Raw genomic sequence first — 20,959 nt, forward strand, 5'->3', positions numbered from 1 at the left:
ACTTCTGAGCACTGGCAGCAAGGAATGGTGGGGCAGCAGCACTCCTGTCCTTTCTGGGCAGTTACCAGTTCTTTGGGAGCACCTGCTAGGGTGGGTTGGCAGAGCGGCAGGATGTGGGGCTTAATGGTGCTCAGCCAGAGGAGGTGCAGTATAGGTTCAGTGATGTAGAGTCATCTGAGCTGATTTTCCCAGGTAATAGATTTTATTTTTAACTACATATAGGCTTGTGTGACCCATTATATTGAATAACTGCACTGTTCCTCTCACTGGTTCCTTTAATAACAACCTTCTGCTCCAGCTAGTGTGAAGGTCAGCTGCAATTCCTGTAGGTTCTCCGTCTCATTTAAGTGAGAATTTGCTAACTAGCATCCAAAATGCCTTCTCAATCCTTCTTTGACTCCTGTCCTTTGCAGGACCAGTTTTAGAGCCTTGCTAGGGTGAGCACCACAGTCCCTGAGGGGCTGACAGTACGGCAGGTGACAGACACAGTCTGCTGCCATTGGCACGTCTCTGCTTGTTCCAAAATGGCCAAATTCTCATGCCCAAGCACAGGTATGTGTTTGTTCTGCTGGCTCTCAGGAATTCATCTCATGACCTGCCTTTTTCTAGTTTTTGGAGCCTTGGCTAGAAATGTGCTTCCTTGATAAGATTTTTAATCATTAGCCATGAATTTCTGCTTGTAATTAAGCAATTGTGTGAGTTAAGTGGTTAGAGACATGGGAAAAATGTATACATGATAACACATACGCAGTGTTCTGTTGCATGCTTGTTGCTGCTGCCATTGCCCCTGCTGATGTGAGTAAAGCCAGGCCTGGCCACGCTGGGTGTACCACAGCTGCTGGGTCTGCAGCTTGCCTGTGGGACACAGGAGACCTTCACACTCCCTTGCAATTGCAAGATGTGTGGATTCAGCTTCATGTTCTGTCCTTGTCTTTTCTCCAGCCCCCATCACAGCTCATCCTAGCAGGAGCACTTTTGCCTCCTGCCAGACCCAGGTCCTTCCTTATCTCTCCCACAGGCTAGGAGGTACATAGGAGCCTGTTTCTGCTGCATCTCCATGACTTGTTCAAACACATGCTCAAAATTTCACATTTCCTCCTTTCTCTCCTGCAAAACAAGGGGACTTGCATATCAGCAGTGAATTTCCATTTTTATGTGGGTTGTCTGCTATGGCAAAGAATAAACTATTCAAATGCTTTTCTCTGAAGGAACCAAACAAGCAAACACGTGGTTTGATTTCAGTCTGGAGCTTTAGGGACTGACAGCTGGCATTGTTCGAGGCTCCCATGAATGTGTTTCCTCTGCAGGCCACTGGCCCTGCAAGCCTCTCCTGCCTTTTGGTGGCTGTCACCCTGTGGAATTGACTGGAGGGGAGCTGTCTGAGCTGTGCTGAGGTGCCAGCACCCACAGTGCTCTGATGCCACAGGGTGCAAGTGAAATGCCACGGTGGGGTCATGTAGGTGGAAAACAGCAGGCTGGGCGGTCAAGCTCAGAGGCAGTGCCCAATGGCACACTCCAGGTGGGTGCTGGTACCATGCATGGAACTGCAGGGTACCGCTGGAGGTCTCTCTTGGTTCACAGCTTCATCCACAGACAGAAGAGAGCCCATCTTATCAAGTGTTCAGAGGCTGCCGACCTGCACGAGGCTATCAGCAGGCTCTAGAGCAGAGCAGTGAAGTGGAGGCACATAGACAGGCTGGGGAGGAGCAGGAAACCCAGCAAGGACAAGCCAAATCATCCTGCACCGGGACAAGGAGCGCTTTGCTACAGGCTGAAGACTGTTTAGTTCCTGGAGGGGCTACAGGGATGAGGCAGACTGAGAGCTGAGCATCAGTCTGTTATCTGCACTGCTTGTGAGACTGGTCGGCATTGTCCTGTGCAGGAGCTGGAGAGAAGAAATTATCCCCCCTCACCTGGAACTTATGGACCCACAATGGAAATAGTTCTGGTTTGAGCCCCCTTAACACAAATAAATAACTGGTAGAACTCAAAACAAGCAAGATGCAACTGGACATGACAAAAGTCTCCAAACTTTTCCCCCAGGAGACGAGCCCAGTGGTGGAACAGGTTGCTGAGAGGTTGTGCAGTCTCCATGCTTGAGGATTTTCAAGGCCATGGTGGGTGAAGCCCTGAGTATTCTGCCCTGGCCTTATTGCTGATCCTGCACTGAGAATAGTATTGAGACTTCCAGAAGACCTTTCCATCTTGAAATGACTGGTCTTTCCATGACTCAGTGTTTCAACTGAGGCACTGCTGGAAATGTGCTGCAGAAATTCATATGCTTCTGCCTGATACTGTGAGTAGGGATGGAGTCAGGAAGCTGTTTGGGGATGGAGATCAGGCCCCTCTCTGTAAAGGAATGGTGCCAGCAGTCCACACACAAGAAACACTTTTGCTCTTGTTACCCTTAAATGACTGAACCATGAATCCCACTTTGAGGCTGGAGGGAGCCCTATAGACATCTTTTCTGTTGTAGGGAAGATCCTAATGTCTACCCAGAGACTGGGAAAAATCACTTTGCACATTCCTCTTCCATCCTGTGACCATGGTCTCACTCTGCAGCAGTGCAGAGTGGAACCTTCTTCCAGCCCCTGGCTTGGCATCCTGTTTGCCTGTGCTCCATGCCCCGCGCCTGACTCACTTTTTCCTCTGGGAGACTATTAATGATGGGAGGAAGGTGGGTAGATCCAGCATAAGATTGGTGACTATTGCTGCTCCTGGACATGCTGGGAGCAGGCATCAACATTGACTCTATCGTGTGGTATGTCATGGGAAGCCACAGGATCCCAGGAACAGCCACCAATCTCGCCTGGGAAAGGGGACATAGAAGTGCCTGGAGCACCTTGCACAGAATGAATACTTCTCTTGAACCCTCATTTTCTGGTGGCTGATGCCTTGAACATGGAAGTTTATATTCCTGGTAAATGTTAATTTTGTCTAGTGCAGCTCTCTGTCTATTTTCATTATCTGTTTAAAGCTTTAATCCACTGTTGGTTCCTACAAGATCCATGCCCTCAGCATCATCTTGGGGCACAGGATCCCACAGGTTACTAAGATGCTGTATGCAGAAATTATCCCAAATAATCTGGTAGTGTGGTTACTATTTGTTCACATTGTGACTGTGCCCCTAAGGTGCTGTTGCTTTGGAAACATGGAGCAGTGTTTTCCCAGCAGCTTTTCCTTTCTGGAGGAAAATCTCTGGGGAAGAGCAGGCTGGAGCAAACTGCATCTTCTCCACCCAGTCATGTTCTTACAACATGAAGCCTTGTGCCACCTGGCAGTGCTTGCTCCACTACAGAGATATGGTCCTGGGGCTGTTTTCTTCTTTGGATGGAGATGGTGCTATCTTCTGCTTGCAGTTTCTGCCTCCTCTGCTCCTTTCACTGCCTCAGATCTCACTTTGGGAGCTCAGCAGAAGCACACTAGGAAATGCAATATTTCCAGGGGGTTTACTCTGTGGCCAATGTGGGGGCCTCAGAGCCCTTTCCTGGGGTGAAGTGTTTGAATGAAGCACAGCTTCTGAAGCAGCTGTTGGCTGGTCACAGAGACCATACAATTGCCACATCTCCCTCACCTCTGGAAGGCTGGGCTTTCTCTCCAGTGCTGTTAGTTCTCCTTCATGGACTCTACTGTCCTGCTGATTGGAGCTGGCATGGTGACAGGGACCAGTGCTGCTTGAACCTTTGTAGCTTCACTAACCACCAACTTGTTTCCAGCACCGGCTCAGGTCTCTCTTTCTTCACAGATCACTAATTGTGTCCGTGGGTCTACTCCCAAGATGTATCTGAAAGTCAGTGTTCCTCCATGTGTGGGGTAGATGGTGGCCATCAGCAAGGGTACAGAGGGGAAACACGAGGGCTGGTGCAAGAGCTACAGTGTGTGTGCCTGCTCCAAGCAGCCCATCCCAGAAGCTGCGCCCCATTTGAGTCCTGACAGCACTGGGGCACAGGGGCTTGCAGCAATTTCATTGCTGTGACGGGGGTTTGCACAAACCACACCTGTGTTCACCAGCGTGTGTGTGCCCTTGCCATCATGCCTATGATGCTGCAGCTGAGCTGAACACTGGTAATATGCAAGTAGCCATGATAACTTGCTTAAATCCTTATTCCGGTTCTTGTCCCAGTTAGAAGTGCTGGGACAGCAACCCCTGTTTCCCCTCAGTTTCTGTCTCCTTCCTCCATTCCTTCTTCACAACTCCAGGGTTGAAGCCCCTGCTCTGCCACCCCTTTTCCTCTCCCCAGGGCTGCTGTTCACCCCTCCCCTCCTCTCTTGGCAGGCTCTGCATACTGGGTGACAGGAAAGGGTAGATTCTCCAGAATAGTGATGCTGAGAATATAGTCATTAATGGGACTCTTGAAACCCAGATGTCCTTTCTGAACACCAGTAATTTGTTTTTAATGAAAAACCATGCAGTGACCCTGAACAAATGAATTTCCTTTATAAGAAGTCTATGTGCAATTACCCGACTAAAGGGACCTGAAAACACTGACATTCAAAACTGGGCTTTGAAAAGAAAGGCATAAAAAATAGCAATGCTGTCATTAGCAATCTTTTATCTAGGAGAAGACGCTTACTCTAACGTGTGAAGGGGAAGGAGATGATGTTGCAAACAAGACACGTGGCTTTCAAATGCATTTTTTAATTGTGAATGGCAGGTATTGAGGCTGAGGAGCAGTAAGGCTGTGTTGACTTCTTCCTGTTTGGGCTGTTCCTCACACTGAGTCTGCAAGGGATAATTTCCTTCCTCAGTCCACTGGCACCCAGCCTGCAGCAAGGGGTGCGTGGGGCCAGAATGCCAGCCTTGTGTCCTGGAGGGCTAGGGGGCAGACATTTGGATGAGAGGGACTGTCAGGATCCAGTCTGTAGAGACTGCTGGAATTTGGATCCACTGGCACACTGAAGACTTTATTCATAGTTTTTTTAGTTATTTTTAAACTATTTTTAGGGTTTTTTAAGCTGTGTTTTTTAGTTATTTTTGATCTGGCTCTACCTTTGCCAAAGTTTGGCAACACCATGTTGTAATCTCGTGACAATATTTAGGAAAGAAATGAGAAGCAGGTGAGAGATAAAATGCCTAAAACCAGGGGCAGAGAACCAAATTGCAGTATGTGGGATGTCAGAGGGCATCAGAGAACCAGGTCCTCTTCTGCTGTCCAGCATAATGCTGGAACTGCTTGGTTACTTGAACACTGACATTGTTCTGGCCAGTGAGAGTAAAAGGAGATTCTGGCCCCTTGTGTTAGATGGACCTGAAGCAAATGAGGAATAAACCTTAACAATTCTTTGCTGAAGCAGAAAGTTTGCAAGTTATCTCCTCAGAGCTTAGAAGTGATGCCCAAGCGTGCCATTGTTTCCACCTGCTCCATGCTGCTGCTGTGACTGGGATAAGTATTTGTGTGTTTGGGTTATAGCCACTGTACCTTTTTAGAGTTCATGCAGCTCAAACCCAAACCCAGATGTCCCCTGGTGCATCTCTAAGACAACTTCAGCCCCTGCAGATGCTCACAAAAATATCCAAGGCTCCAATGCCACAGTCAGAAGGCCTGCTACCAAGGGGCAGAAGTGCTGATGTGGCTTTCTCTGGTTAAGCAACTTTTTACATTTTTCCCCAAGTCTGAGGCTATTTCACAGAAGTGTCTCCCCACCCTTTTGTAGTTTTGGGAAAGAAATCCCAGAGAAGTGTCGTCACCTATGATGGAGTATGCAATGTGCCATCACAAGTATCTTGGGGCAAATCGCATACCAGCTGATAAATTATTCCCTTAATTAATAATGAAACAGTCAGGTAAATGGTATATGTTTATACTCTGCTTGTGTACATTTTGCATGAGGATTTGCCAGAATTTTGGAGGTCTAGAGATACGTTTTGGTTCTCATCTGTCAGGAATGTAATTACTGTGCTTGCACTGAATATAGATAAAATCTATATTGTTTTCAATATGATGTTGTCAAATATTATTTCATTGAATTAACTTAGAAATTATGCTGAAGAGGGCAGGAAGATGAAATGCTGGAAAGCCTACAGCCTTTGGATGTACTGATCCGCTTTCCCCTTGCAGAGCAATCCTCACCTGGGGTCAGTTAGGCTCTCTGCTCTTTACTCCAGCTGAGGATGTGGTCCCCAGTGTCCCACACATGGCAAAGGCAGACCACTCTGCTTTGCTGGCCCTCTCTGCTCTGTCCATAGTTTGTGCCTCCTCCTGTCGAGGTAAGACATTGTGCATATCTAAACATAAGTAAGCAAGGTGAAGTGTGTATAAACAAAGAGGTCTGTATTTAGGAGTGAGAAGGAGGAGAGAAAACATATTGTATTGCTCTACTCTTTGGAAATTTCTATGCATTTGTAATAACAAAATTACCATAATTTGCTCGTTAACGCAGCTAGATCAGTCAAGCATTGTTCCAAACATGCAGAGGCTGCCTCTCGCTCTAGGTCTGCCAGTGAGTTAAGCACGGTAGAAATTAGCATGCAAATAGCCCTAATTCGGCCGAGCTGTCAGATCCCCACTCAGCTGCTTGTTCCCTTTGAAATCCCTGACAGGAGGGGCTCAGGCAAGCCCATCCTCCAGTAGATGCAGCCAGAAGAGTGCCGAGGGGGCACCTCCTGAGTGACAGTTTGGCTGCCTTCAGTCAAATCCATCTATCTCGTCAGCCAGCAGTGGTGGCACGGGGGGCTGTGGGCTGGGGTGCAGCTTCCAGCCAGACCTCCATGCCAAAACTGTCCCCTCCCCAGCGCAGGATGGTGCCAGGCTTTGGGGCTCCAGGAGCTGAATGGCGCTCCCTTGGCATAGGGGAGTGCTCTGTTCAGATACCGGTGTTCAAGTTAAGCTGCTCTTTGGATCAGAGTGTTGAGGTTGGGGTTTTTTAGTATTGAGGGATGGAAACCAGGGCTTGTGGTAATTTCTTCTGGAGCCTTAGCCAAGGCTTCTGGGTTGTCTGTGGCTGCGAAGCTCGGGGAGCATTGCTGCAGAGGAGGGTGCGCTGGGCAGTGATGGGATCTGCTGCACAGTGTCTGCCCACGGTCCCTGAAGATGGGCGGAGAGAGAGGGGCATGCAGCTGGTGGCACAGGGCTCTGTCCTGCATCCCAGAAGGGAGCCATGGCACCACTCCCTCCCCAAGGTACCCACAGAGGGACCCCGGTGGCAGCTGGGAATGGCTCTCTGTTAAGGATTGTTCAGTCTTACAGGTCCCATGTGTTGCCCACCTTTAAGCAAGATCGTGGTTATCAAAGCAATAGTGAGAATTTATGAAGTCTTTTGTTGCTGATTTGTTTCTTTCCTTTTAAGGGGAGGTTAGTATCATAACCTAAATGTTAGTAACATAACCTAAATGTTACTAAACATTTTTCTGTCCTCTACAATACAGTAATTTTGAGACCCCTTGTGCTGGCTGCTACAATGAACTGCCCCAAAATATCTAGAGGTGGAAATTTAAAGATGATGTGTTAAAAGCTCAGTAATATGCTGTGTAGGACCTGGCACATGGTTCTGATTTTAAGAGTTTGCCTTATGCAGGATCGGTTCGCCCCTACCCAGGCAGCTCCCAGGGTCCCCTCTGGGCACTAAGGACACTCTCCCTGTATGTAGAGGGTGGAGGGGCACTGCAATCCTCCTTTGCAAAGGCAGGAACAGCTTTACAGAGAGTTTACTAACAGATCATTGTTCTGCTGGCTCTCAAAGATAGCGCTCACAATGGCTGACCAGGTAATGCATCCCCAGTGTGCTGGCTGAGACAGCCTGGTGTCCAGCTCTGGACATGTGGCATGCCAAGGCTGAGGCACACTGCTGCATCCTCTGCATTTCATGGGCCCACTCCTGTTTGCTCTTGTTTATTCATTACAGACAACTGTCCTTTGGTGAAAACACGGTAAGGAAAAGAAAAGTGTAATCAGAAAGCCATGAGACTTACAGTAGTTCTGATTTTGGAAAGCTGCAGTTTGGATTAGGGTAGCAGAGCTATGGCAGTGGTAAGACATTGCACAGGTTGCCCAGAGAAGCTGTGGGCTGTCACATCCCTGGACATGGTCCAAGGCCAGGTTGGAGGGGTTGGAGCAATCTCTGACAGTGTAATGGTACAGTTCCTGGGGTAGTTCATGGCAGGTGTTGGGACTACATGAACTTTAGGTTCCGTCCAACTCAAACCATCGTGTTATTCTGTGATTCTATGATTCAGGCACCACCTCACACAGGTCTTGCTTGTGAGCAAGGAAGGAACAGCTGGAGCTGACCGGGACTTGCAGGACTGAACTCAACTGCCTTGCATGTGGTGTGGTTTCTCAGAGAAGAGAAACAGCCATGTGAGATCACACAACACAGATTATGATTTCATTCTGTTTTTCATGCTTGTGTCTCCTTTGTGTTATGTCAGCACACAGAGTTTAAAAAAACTGGAGACTACAAAAGCGTCGGGGTTGAGAGCACCAAGTTGTTGGAGCTTTGAGCCCTGCAAAGTGCCCAGCATCTGTCAGGGTTGCCAGCTGTGGCTCGGGCACCAGATGACCTTACATGTGGGGTGTGTGAATCAGCCAGACCAGCTATCAGATCAATCAGGCAGTTCCCAGACAAATTGTGTTTGACAGTGAGCAAATGCCGAGATCCCCAAAGTGAGCAGAGTGGAAAGCACTTCATGGCCCACTGTGTCCATGGCCAGGAATGTGACACAGCTGCTCTTTTTCTGCCGTACCTCACAGCATGGCAGCTGGTAACGGTGATGGGAGAGCAAAGTCTGTGTTCCCATCACATCCAAGCTCAATGGCCCAGCTGTCCAGTGCTTCCATGTGGTGAGGGTTGGGATGATGTGTTTTCTCTCTCCTGAGCGTTAGACCCTTGCTGAGATTCTTGTCTCAGAGGGGGCTTCTCACACACCATCCCCAGCCTGGGTTTCTGTATGCACTGAGCAGTGTGCCAGGGTGACAGGGGTTCAATATCTGCCCAGCTTCACGGTGTCAGGAAGTTATCCTGTAATGAGATGGAAGCCTCCTGCTTCCAGCATTTCTGTGGCCAAGGGAATGCTGCAGACTAGATCCTGAACCCAGCATCCCCAGCTCCCTGAACATTCCCCTCTGCCGTGGGAGGATGACCCCTGTAGAGGTTTTGAGGGGACTCAGCAGCCATTTTCCTGCAGGCTGTTGTTTACGAATTCAGTATTTTTGCTGCTTGCTGGACTTATTTTCTGAGATGGTAGGTTTGACTTCTTTATGATTGTTGCTGGAGAGGGTTTGCTTGCAGTTAGGACTGCAGTCTGCAGTCTGAACATAGAACATCTGCCGTGTGGCAAACTGCAGTTCTCAGAACTTATGCCTATGGCACAAATTGAAATGCTATGATCATAAAGTATTCTCTTCCCAGGATTTTCTGGATTCCTTGAGACTTTATCAAAACAAGTGAAAATGCTTGGACATTACAGTAGATTGCAGAGTTATTGTAGTGCAATTCAATGTAATGTGAGCAGTGCAAAGGAAATAAAATGGGGTAACAGAAAGAAAGAAAATCAAGTGAGAACTTTTAATCAAAATGACATACTGTAGTAAAAATGAAGGAAGGTGCTCCAAGAACTGCCCCTTTTCCACAGCAGAAAGTTCCTCTGAAATTAAAAGCAGTGGCTATTAATCTGTAGGAATCAGTGTTTGTATTGGAAACCTATTGTGTGGTCAGCTGTGTGAGGCAGGTGTGAGCCCCTGGACAGGGGATGCAGGAGCTGAGAGTTTGAGGATGTGTCTCCTACTCACGAGAGGCATGTTCTGGGCCAGGAGAAGAGAGACTGTCTGCAAGAGGAAGTGAGAAGTCTCCAGAAAGAAATATGTGTTCATTTGTTTCTGTCAGCAAATATGGCTCTGGCGCACTTCAGATGAGAAAAAGTCATCTGTCTCTTATGACCTCAGTAGGTTTGGGATAAGGCTCTGCAGTGACTGTAGAGTAAGCTGGGAAGTTTAAATATCACTTCCTCAATTACTACATAAAAAGACTAAAAGCTGCACTCTTGTACTGACTTGATGTCCCTTCAGCAGCAGTTGCATTAAATCCTGTCAGTCCTGGCTGCTTTACCCCACCAACAGTTTGTCACAAGTAACTGCTGGCTGGACATGGGATGTCTTACTCATGTGGACAGGTGTGCACAGACTCCATGGTGGGACACACAATGCCCAGGTGGGAGAAGGCCTGCTTGCTTTGTCTGTGAAAGGTGTGGGCACAGGGTGTTGGTGTGGCCCCATCTTTTTCTCTTACCAGCCTTCTTCAGTGTAAAGGAGCCATCCTAGCTCAGGCTAGCTTGTCTTTGATTCTTGCACATTTACTAAAGTCGGGAAAAATAATGCCAGGCGGCACTGAGGAGCCTGGTCCTGGTAAGGTAAGCAGGGCTGTTGGGAGCCACGTGTCCCTGGGGCATGCACCATGACAAATCATGATGCCCTCAAGAATTAACTTGCTGAGTGTGGAAGGAGACTTCCTTCTCCTCCTGTGTCTTCTCTTCCTTGGTGCCATTTTTGGCTGATTCAGCTGGATTCAAGTCAGGCTAAGCAGCTGCAGACATTATTTGGAAATGGTGTAGGCTACAAAGCATTTGACAGCAAAATGTCCCATCCGTTGTGCCAGAGGACCGAGCTGCCACATTCCCAGACATCTGAGATTGACTGACAAGATTTTATTCTCTGCCTTGAACGGATGACTGTAATGTGGATGTGGTGTAGAAGCAAAGCAGTGCAGTGGAAATTAAGTGAGAAATTATCTGTCTTCTGTCACTTAGGCATTCATTTGCATCGTCTCTGGTGTCAGAAAGAAGACCTGACATCATGTCTTCTTTTGCCACTCGCCCGTACTCTGTGCAGGGTGCACGGGGGCTTTGAGAGGATTGCAGCAGCCCCACCAACCAGGCTTAAGGAGAGACAGGCTGGTGTGGGCAGCTGCAGCAACCAGACAGAAGAGCAGCGTGTTCCCAGCCCCATTTCTGGCAGGCTCTGCGCATGGCCAAGTGTGGCTTGCTGATCTTGGTATCCGTGTTATCACTGATAGATACCACAGGGCAGCTTCCTGATGCTAGCTCCACCTGGGATCCCAAGAGTCTGCAGGCCAGTGGCTGGTGGAGAGGGGAGATGACTCTGCAGGGGCAGCTGAGAGGCAAGGGGCAAATCCCTCATTGCAATTAATTGTAATGCCATCTTATATTCAGATGAGTTGGGCAATTGTCCTCCTGTATAGCGAAATGAATCTCTCCTAATGCAGTTCCAATATGGTTGCTCTGTGGCACCACCTACCTTTGTTGTATTAAAGTTAAATACCTTTGTGTACAAAAGTTTAAAGTGCACAGCCAAAACCTATGTGCTTGCAGTAATTGCGGATGTAAATCTTTTTGTCATCCTGCAAAGACTAGGTGAGGTATTTCATAAATATGTCAGAAGCAGCATTAAAATTTTATGGCAGGCAGCACGGGTCGAGAATACTACAGTGACTTCTCAGCAAGGTACGTCCACCTTAACCCACAACTCATTAGTCATTGATGGGATTTCTGTGCCTCACAGCTTCTTGGAAATGCAGTAGTGTTACAAAAATCTGCATGTTACTGTTTTCTTACAATATGACAGCCCACTCTGAACTGTTAAAATATTACATCTTTGACCAGTGTTGGCTAATGTAAAGGTAAAATAAGGGAGAAAGACTGGCCAAACTGTGTAATCACAGAATTATATTCAAATTCATTAGAAGTTAATTGGCAGTCTTGATGCAACTTGGAACTTTGGAGAGATGGGACAGGCATGGGCTGGATGTGCTTTTGGTGAATGTGAGTGTATGAGGGACCAGAGATGATTATAAGTGATCTATTGATCCACTTACAGCAGATTTGCCAAGGGATTTACAAGCCTGCATGTGTAAGGAGCATGTACATGTCTGTGTGTCCATGTTGGCAAGTCTTGTTAGTGTGTGTGTGTCTGTCTGTCTGTCCTTATATGTGGGGTGTGTTTCTGTGTGTGCACCCTTGCTGCTGAAAAGCATGCCTGGTCCCCTTGCCAATGGCTCTGTATGCAATACCCCCCCTCCTGTGGGAGCAGACCCTGGTTTTTGCCCCCAGCATTTCTCCAGGGGGCATCCAGCTGGATTGCTGTGATAGTGTCTATAGGTAAATGAACATGAAGTGTATAGTTTTGTATATTTATTGATGTAAATGTATATATTGTAGCTTCTTGGGGAAAAAGAAAAGTGTGTTATTCCTCATGTTTTTAGGAGAGAAAATAGTTCTTACAAACAAAAGTATTCCTCTGTTTGTTCAGATTTGTTTAAGGAGGATGTTGCAGATGCTCAGCAGCCAAAGTAGAGTCTGGCTTGTACTACTGGCCCCTGTAATTAACAATTATTGCCACATTTTCTGGCAGTTATTCCTACAGGCAGAATGCTGTCTAATTATTAATACAGAGTAGTGGCACTGCCTAGGATCCTGTGAATGCCAGTATCTCAAGGTTGGCCTGATGGTTGCAGCACATCACAGCTCCAGACACTCTGTCTTGGCTAAAGGTGGATGAAATATTTGATGTAGTTTTGTCGTGTTGTGTTGAAAGAACATGGGTAAAGGGCTTATTGCTCTAAGGACTCACTGTTTGTCAGGGTTTTTTTCATTTAAGATCAACAAGTGAAGGTTTTGTCCTCTCTAAGAAAAGTTTTTCTTGAAAAACATCTGTGAGGGCTGTTCATCTGCTGAAATCTATTCTTTTCATTTCCATCATTGGAATAAAAAAGGCTGATCGTGGGATATTAATCATATAGAAAGCATTTCCACTTCTCCATTACAATTCTTTTTTCACTTCTTTCCTGTGAGAATAAATAGATTGCTCGATACAATGCCAGGTAAGTGCAGGTTCAATCAGAGCAGCTTCCCATTTTGACGCAGAGGACCTCAGGTGCGTTGAAAAGCATCTCCCTTTTTTTGAATCTACTCACTAAAGAGGTTTTCCAAAATGACATTTTCCAGCCCCCTTTGGAAACATTTCTTTTTATTAAAGGTTCCTCCCACCACGACCCATGGTAGCCCAGGTACCATGTGAGCTGTGTAATTTGGCATTTTGCCCCATTTTTTGGCACTTCTGCAGCATGTATACTGCTCAGTCTAGAGCAGGCAAGCATAAAATGGATCACCCTGTTTTTCACCCTGAAAACAGGGTGATCCATTTGCTTCCTCCAGTGGGACTTCTGCCCAAAGAGCAGGTGAGGGACCAGAACACCTGGCAGATGACTGGTGGCTGGCCTGTGGCATGCCCTGCGTTGCTACTCCCCCAGGTCAAATGCAGCTGATATTCTTGGATTAGAGCAATGTATAGCTCTGGTCCTGCTATTTCCTAATGAAAGTTGAAGTTAGAAGAAAGTCCAAGATTCAATCAAAACAAAAACCAACAATAAAAATTACTGTGGTCTTTTCTTCAAAGGTAAAGTTCTTTCTTCCTTTCAAAGGTATGGTTAGTTTACCACTGAGACTTTTGGCTAAGTTTTCTTTTTTTTTTTAGCCTCACTGACCCCAATTTGAAATTTAGTATTTAGTATTTCTCTGAATTTAAAAGGAAAATATTTGTTTGGAAAACAACTGATTAAAAAAAAGCAACCAAACCCAAATCCATGACTCTCACTGAAGTATTTTGTCTGAATTATCAAAAATATGTTAGTGATGTGAAATTACATTTTTTACACGTGATGTGGAGTATCAACTGAAAGGTTTTTCCCAGCTCTCCTGTTCATGGGGAAAACTTCTAATGGAGTGACTCCTGTGAGCTTCAGAGGCAGCAGCTTCCCACACAGGACTGCAAACTTCATTCTCTCTCACCCTAAACCACTGCAATGGCTTGATGTGGAGAGGAAAGTTTATTTTACTGAGGGAAAACCATTCTGTTGTTCTCTGCTGAAAGCCCAGACCCTTTTCCTGGTCCGTACAGTTGTTTGTCCCTCTGACTTTATGTGGGATAAAGTCAGTCCTGAGCTGCTGGATCATGAAACTCTGGGGTGGTGTTGGCCCAGGGTGACAAGAAGCTTCTGCTTTGATTTATCTGCTCCAGCTCAGGCAGTGGCTGGCCCTGTGGCCAGCAGAACTCTGGTGTAACAGATTTCCAGGCTGTGTTTGGGTAGCTGCTGCCTCACAGAGCCAGCCAGGGATGTGTGGGTGTGAACACATGGCTCAGTGCAGTGCTTACGTCTGCTCCCCATGCATCCAAGCATGTCTTTGCTTACCAGGGTAATGACGGTTATTGGAATTCGCTGAAGAAATTTATGACCCATGTGATTGCTTCCTCAAAATAAAACTATAGAAAACAAATAGAAGTCATGAGAATGTTAATTTTGAAAAGTAACAGTAAGATCCCTCAGCAGAAGGGAAAGGTAGAGGCACCAGGAGTATAGACATACAGGGAGATGGGTTTCTCTGTGGAAAACCAACCTAGGGACAAATACAGCAGATAGTTTTTAAACTTATCCCAAACCCACAGAAGGAATGTTGAAGATATTGCTAACTCCGCATTTTGTCCCCGACCTTCTGTTCTTGTCTCCTAAACAGTTGTGTTTATTGAATACCATTTCTCCTGGTTTCTGTTCATTTCTTGCCAGATGGAAGGGCTGAGCAACACATTGTCCTAAATGCAGAGCTTGATTAACAGAAAGGCTCAGCAGTGGACACTAGTGGAGAAACCAGAGGCTGCAGCAGCTCTGGCTGGAGGGATGTTCATGTTATAGCACCTGCAGCTGCATAACCCGCACTGCTAGTAACTGTTACATGGAGAACAAACTCCTACCCCCGTGTTCCTGATGGCTTCTCCATGTCCCAAACGCTTGTGCAAAAACCTGGCATCTGAGAAGACCCAGCAAAACGTGTCCAAACCTGTGTCTGTCTGCATGTAGCTGGTTCTGTCTTGGTTTGAAGGACAGGTGCCTGCCAAGTAAGGTGGGAACCTCCCTTGGAATGGAAAAATATTACCTCCTACCCTTCAAGTTATTATGACTTTGAAATGATGGAGCTGTCAGGCAAAGATAAGGGAAAGGGAATAGCAGTTTTTTAGACCCTGCCCCAGCCCCGAGCACAGTCCCAGTCCTATTCCCATTCCCATTCCCATTCCCACTCCCAGTCCCATTCCCAGTCCCATTCCCATTCCCATTTCCATTCCCATTCCCAGTCCCAGTCCCATTCCCATTCCCAGTCCCACTCCCAGTCTCAGCCCCATTCCCATTCCCATTCCGAGTCCCATTCCCATTCCCATTCCCATTCCCATTCCCAGCCCCATTCCCAGTCCCATTCCCAGTCCCACTCCCAGTCCCAGTCCCAGTCTCAGCCCCATTCCCAGTCCCAGTCCCATTCCCATTCCCATTCCCAATCCCAATCCCAATCCCAATCCCATTCCCAGTCTCAGCCCCAGTCACAGCTCCAGTCTCATTCCCAGTCCCACTCCCAGTCTCAGACCCAGTCCCACTCCCATTCCCAGGCCCACTGCCAGTCCTAGTCCCATTCCCATTCCCATTCCCATTCCCATTCCCATTCCCATTCCCAGTCCCATTCCCATTCCTAGTCCTAGTCCCAGTCCCATTCCCAGTCCCATTTCCATTCCCATTCCCATTCCCAGTCCCATTCCCAGTCCCATTCCCAGTCCCATTCCCATTCCCAGTCCCATTCCCATTCCCAGTCCCATTCCCAGTCCCATTCCCATTCCTAGTCCTAGTCCCAGTCCCATTCCCAGTCCCATTTCCATTCCCATTCCCAGTCCCATTCCCATTTCCATTCCCAGTCCCAGTCCCAGTCCCAGTCCCATTCCCAGTCCCATTCCCATTCCCATTCCCATTCCCATTCCCATTCCCAGTCCATTCCCAGTCCCAGTCCCAGTCCCATTCCCAGTCCCATTCCCATTCCCATTCCCAGTCCCATTCCCATTCCCATTCCCATTCCCAGTCCCATTCCCATTCCCATTCCCATTCCCATTCCCATTCCCAGTCCCATTCCCAGTCCCAGTCCCTGTCCCATTCCCATTCCCATTCCCATTCCCAGTCCCATTCCCAGTCCCATTCCCATTCCCAGTCCCATTCCCAGTCCCAGTCCCAGTCCCAGTCCCAGTCCCAGTCCCATTCCCATTCCCAGTCCCATTCCCAGTCCCAGTCCCAGTCCCAGTCCCAGTCCCAGTCCCAGTCCCATTCCCAGTCCCAGTCCCAGTCCCATTCCCATTCCCATTCCCAGTCCCATTCCCAGTCCCAGTCCCATTCCCAGTCCCATTCCCATTCCCATTCCCATTCCCATTCCCAGTCCCATTCCCAGTCCCATTCCCAGTCCCAGTCCCAGTCCCATTCCCATTCCCAGTCCCATTCCCATTCCCATTCCCTTTCCCATTCCCAGTCCCAGTCCCAGTCCCATTCCCATTCCCATTCCCATTCCCATTCCCATTCCCATTCCCAGTCCCATTCCCAGTCCCATTCCCAGTTTCCGCCTCTCTCGGCCCTTTCCCCCCCGGTGCAGTTCCGGGCACGGCCAGCAGGGGCGCCGGTGGCTCCCGGCCAGCAGGGGGCGCCGTGATTCCCCCGCGCCTGCAGGGGGCGCTGTGGCGCCAGCTCGGCCGCCTCTCCCTCATGGGGTAATGGCGGTGAGCCAGCGGCAGAGAGAGGAAAGAGGCTTCCAGAAACCGAGCTTCCAGAAATGGAACTTCCCAAAAAGGGGCTTCCTTGGCAAATGCATGGGGAGCAGCCGGTCTTAGTGCCTGACTGGCTGGTGAAATGCACTGTAGGAGGAACCTCAGGCTGGAACAGCAGAGGCAAGCATATCTGGGGTGGCAAAACAAAGTGTACAATAACTGGGAAGCCATGCCAGGAGCTGTGGGGGTCTCGGCAGACACAGGCTGTTGGGTAAAGTGTAGCACAAAGCCAAAGCAGTGGCAGGAAACACCGGGACTGGGCACCAAGACCGTGACCGTCCCTGCTCTGATCCCGAGAGTGAGCAAGAGAGCTAAGGCCAGGCCCAGTCCCTCACCCCCAGCCAAAACCTTGCAATATCTGTGCGCTTCCTGAGAGAAAGCCTAGAGGTGGTAGCAAACTGCACCCTTCCCCCTCCTCCTCCTCCAAGCCACATCTTTTGTCTCTTAAGTATTGTAGTTATCATCTCAGAGGAAACAAATGGGAGAAAATTCCCTCAGAGAAGGAAGAAAAAAGGAAAAGTCCTAACCTCCAACATTCCTGTTGCACTGTACTGGCTCTGGAGCTTCTGATTCATGAGGTCTTTTGAGACTTATGTGTTATACTTAGAAATGGCATATGAAGCTCCTTTGCAGACTATTTGCTCAAATTCTGCGTTTCAATCCAAAAGTACCACCAGCTGGACAAAAACGTTTGACTAATCTGCTGTTTTTGCTGGTGCTGTCACACAGTCCCAGGACTCATGACTGCTGTGCTTCACAGGGCTGCAGCCAGATACTCTACATGTTGAATGATGTAGTGTAATGACAGTGGTCAGGCTTTTTCCATCCTGGGAAGTTTCCACACCTTGGCTGAACATGGCCTCTGTCACAGCTGGTCATGCTTTGACATGTTCTGCCTTTCTGCAGGGCAGGAAGTTTTTCCTTACCCTCCTGGCCTGTTCCCACTACTGGTACATGGATGTGCCTGCAGCAGCAGTTCTCTAAAGCCACAGGAGTATGAAAAACATGGTGATATTTTTTCATTCATCTCTTCGTTCTTGAAATTTTTATACTCATGCTTTTCAGCTTTTCTGCAAATCAGAAAGAAAACTTTCAGGAAGCTTACCTTAAAATCAAGAAGACTGGTAAACATGAGTTGATGGTCCCCAGAGAAGGAATGCAGCAGAGTGGGCAGTACTGTTTTGCAGCAGCAGAAGGCCCATCCACCACTGTCTATCTCTGTCCCACTGTCTCAGGGTGGAATGCATCTCCTGGGGCTTGCCACTGGTTTGTAGCAGCAGTGTTATTGGGAATCAGTCTTTGTTCTTTCCCCTCCTTACCTCTACTCCTGGAGGCATGATGGAACGGTCTCATCCCTTTAGGGCTAAAGCCATGTGTGGAGTGTAGAGACAGGTCTGTGGCAAAGAGGTGAGCTAACTCTCACAGGAATCCTTTGTTTTGTGTCTTTGTGTTTCATGGAGGTGAGAACTACAGAGGAGAAAGCTTACTTCATATTACATGAAGGAGGGATGTGTGTGATTCCCACCCTTTCCTCATGTTGTGACAGTCGGTGTGCGCAGCGTACTGCGCGTCTGTGCATCCTTGGATGGCTGATCCGTGGTGTTTGTTTTTGAATGGGGCGAGGGCTGTCTGCTAAGAAGTGCTGTCAAGAACTGTAGTTGATGGACGTTGGAATATCTGGTGAAATTTGTGAAGCAGTCATGCAATGTTCATTCATCTACCTTAGTTTCACTTAGGGCTGTACCATTTGTCTGCCCAAGTCTTGTGGTGGTAATAGCAGGGCTTGAAATTTTCTCCCCCACTTCTCTTTTTCCCCTCCCTCCTTCCATGTTTCTATGTTTCTTTCCTCTCATTTTCCTTCTTTCCCTCCTTCTGTCTCTCTCTCTCTCTTTTTCTTTCCCCCCTCCCCCCGCTCCAGCAAGGCTGATGGATATGCAGAGTATGTTAAGAAGCGAGCAATACTGTCACTGAGCTGATGGTGCTCAGTGACTCCTCGGGCTTCTGGCTGGTCTGTACTGCAGGAGCTTGACACCCTGACCACTGAGGCATAAAAAACAGAGAATTGGAAGCCTCAGCCTGACAGGCACTGGAGCATCCCCCAGAGAGGGTCCACGATGTGTGTCTGTGTGTGAGTGTGGGGAGGAGGGCAGTGGGGATGGTGGGGGAGGAGGGCAAGACAGGAGAGGATGGAACAATGAAATGTCAGCCCATTCGCACCCACAGCCCTGCTGCAGCAGCGATAAACGCTTGGAGAGTGCTGCTGCCCACTCCATGGCATGCACAGCATCAGCACGGAATGGACCGTGTCTGTGCAGCTCCGGGAGAATAGGACAGGGGAGGGAGAGAGGGATAGAAAAAGGGAAAGGAGAGTGCTGGGAGAGCTGAAAATGAGGCATCATGTTGTCCAAGGGGAGAATGCTTCCCCTTGGGATGAAGCTCTTGCAGGCATAAAACAGCTCATGGTGAGCTTTGTTTCAAGCCTGGAGTGCTCCTGGTGCAGGAATGACAGGACAAGCTTTTCTGTGCACTCTGTGCAAAGAGCCCACAACAGCGATCTCCATCTCCTGTCCTGTCCACTCTGCCCCTGGCTCCATGCACTGCACAGCTCTCAGGAACGATGCAGCAGCAAGGCTCACTCCCATCTGCTTTTGTGTGTCACGTCAATCAGGCAGCAACTGTTTTGCGCCACTAAACCAGAGCTAAACCTTTGAAAATCTCACTTCCCTGTGGAAAGGAAGAAATGCGACCCCTGGGGAAGGTGGTGTGTGATAGCCTTCTTGTAGAACAGGCACCCAGAGAATGACAGGATTTCAGTGTGCCACACATTGGCAGGAGAATGTGACTGTGACTTCAGGCCTGGGAAACACTGTGACTCTCACAGGTGAAGTTCCCAGACGGACCTCTGCCTGTGTGCTTTGCAGGCTTGGGCACATACCAGAAACACAGGCTGGGCTAGAGATGAGCAGGATGCCCAGGAGCTATAGAAGCAGGGAAAAATCAGGGAGGACTCTGGGTCAAACTACAGCCTTAAGTGCTTTGATGCAGAGGCAGAAAGGACCTACGAGAAGCTGCTGTGTCCTGCAGGAGAGAGATGGATCGCTGTCTGGTGGAAGGCAATGGGGATGCTCTTGTCACTGGCTGCAGTATGTTGAGCATCCCTTTGGGCATTGTCAACTTTTCTATGCCTTACTCTTTTAGAAGAGCACTCTGACAGAGGTAACCTTCAGGCACTGAAGTCATCCATCAGCCATAGGGACAGGAGCAGAGAAGTGTAGGTACTGTGTACTTCCCTGTGAAGAGAGGTTTGAAACAGCTCCATTTTTCCTGGCACAGGGTGAAGTACTGCCATTCCTTAGAGGCAATAAGGAAAACTCTGAGCTTGTGAGGAGATATTGGCACAGCAAGGTGTGGAAGCACTTGCTGCTGCATATTTGGGACCTTCTCTCTATGGAAGCTGTGTTGGGGAGAGAGAGTAGGTTGCTCCTTGTAAGTGTCATGGGTCCAAAGGGCTGCAGAAAAGAAACAAGGAAGAGATGCTAACAGAGACTTCCTGTAGCAGACAAATGATGGGCTGGTCAGCACACTCGGTCTGTTCATCTCGTGATGCAGACAGAGAGGCAGCTTGTTTTTCACTGAAGCAGAATCATGTGGAGATCAAGCCATCCTGGACCTTACCATATGTTTTGGTGACCAGAGCATCATCCCCTCTTCCCCGGCACCAGTGTGCCAGCAAATGGCCTAAACCATGGCTACTGACTGGCCAGGAGACCCAGATGCGGTTTCCAGGCTGGATCTACAGATTGTACGGGACAAGGGTGCTTGAGCTGCTCAGGACACACTGCCAGGGGTCACTGCCTAGCTCCTGGATGTGGGGTCATGGCTATGCCAGTGCCGAGCACCAAAGCAGGCAAAGGTCATAGCCAGCATCTGCTGTGGCCTGTCAGCCCTCAAATCTTGCCTTAGGAAACATACCCTTTCTCCTGCTGTGCTGTGCTTTTATATATTTACATGTGGGAGAGGGAGAAGGGAAGGAGGAACAAAGAGAGAGAGGAGGAAATCTGTAATTCAAGGAACATTTCCTAATAAAACAGCAGCAGTGTTGGCATTTGTGTGGCGGAGGGGCCAGGTAGAGCCCCATGGTGTAAGGCTCTGTTCTGAAGAGCTTGCAGCTGAAGTATGAAGCAGGTGACATATGAAGAGAACAAACAGATGGGAAGAATGGGAGCTGATGGGGAGATAAATAGCCATAATTTTTCAAGCCTTTTTTGTGCTTTTGTCTGGAGGGTTCAAATCTGTCTGAAACTAAAGCAAACATCCCTCTGCTTGGG

At 48.4% G+C, this 20,959-nt stretch overlaps 1 protein-coding gene across 1 annotated transcript in view; it reads left to right on the forward strand.

Annotated features, from left to right (window-relative positions):
* Positions 1 to 20,959, forward strand: part of PAX5 (paired box 5) — a 123,836-nt gene that overhangs the window by 95,200 nt on the left and 7,677 nt on the right. The window lies entirely within an intron of this gene.

Source organism: Zonotrichia albicollis, chromosome Z, assembly GCF_047830755.1.
Source record: "Zonotrichia albicollis isolate bZonAlb1 chromosome Z, bZonAlb1.hap1, whole genome shotgun sequence".
NCBI lineage: Eukaryota > Metazoa > Chordata > Aves > Passeriformes > Passerellidae > Zonotrichia > Zonotrichia albicollis.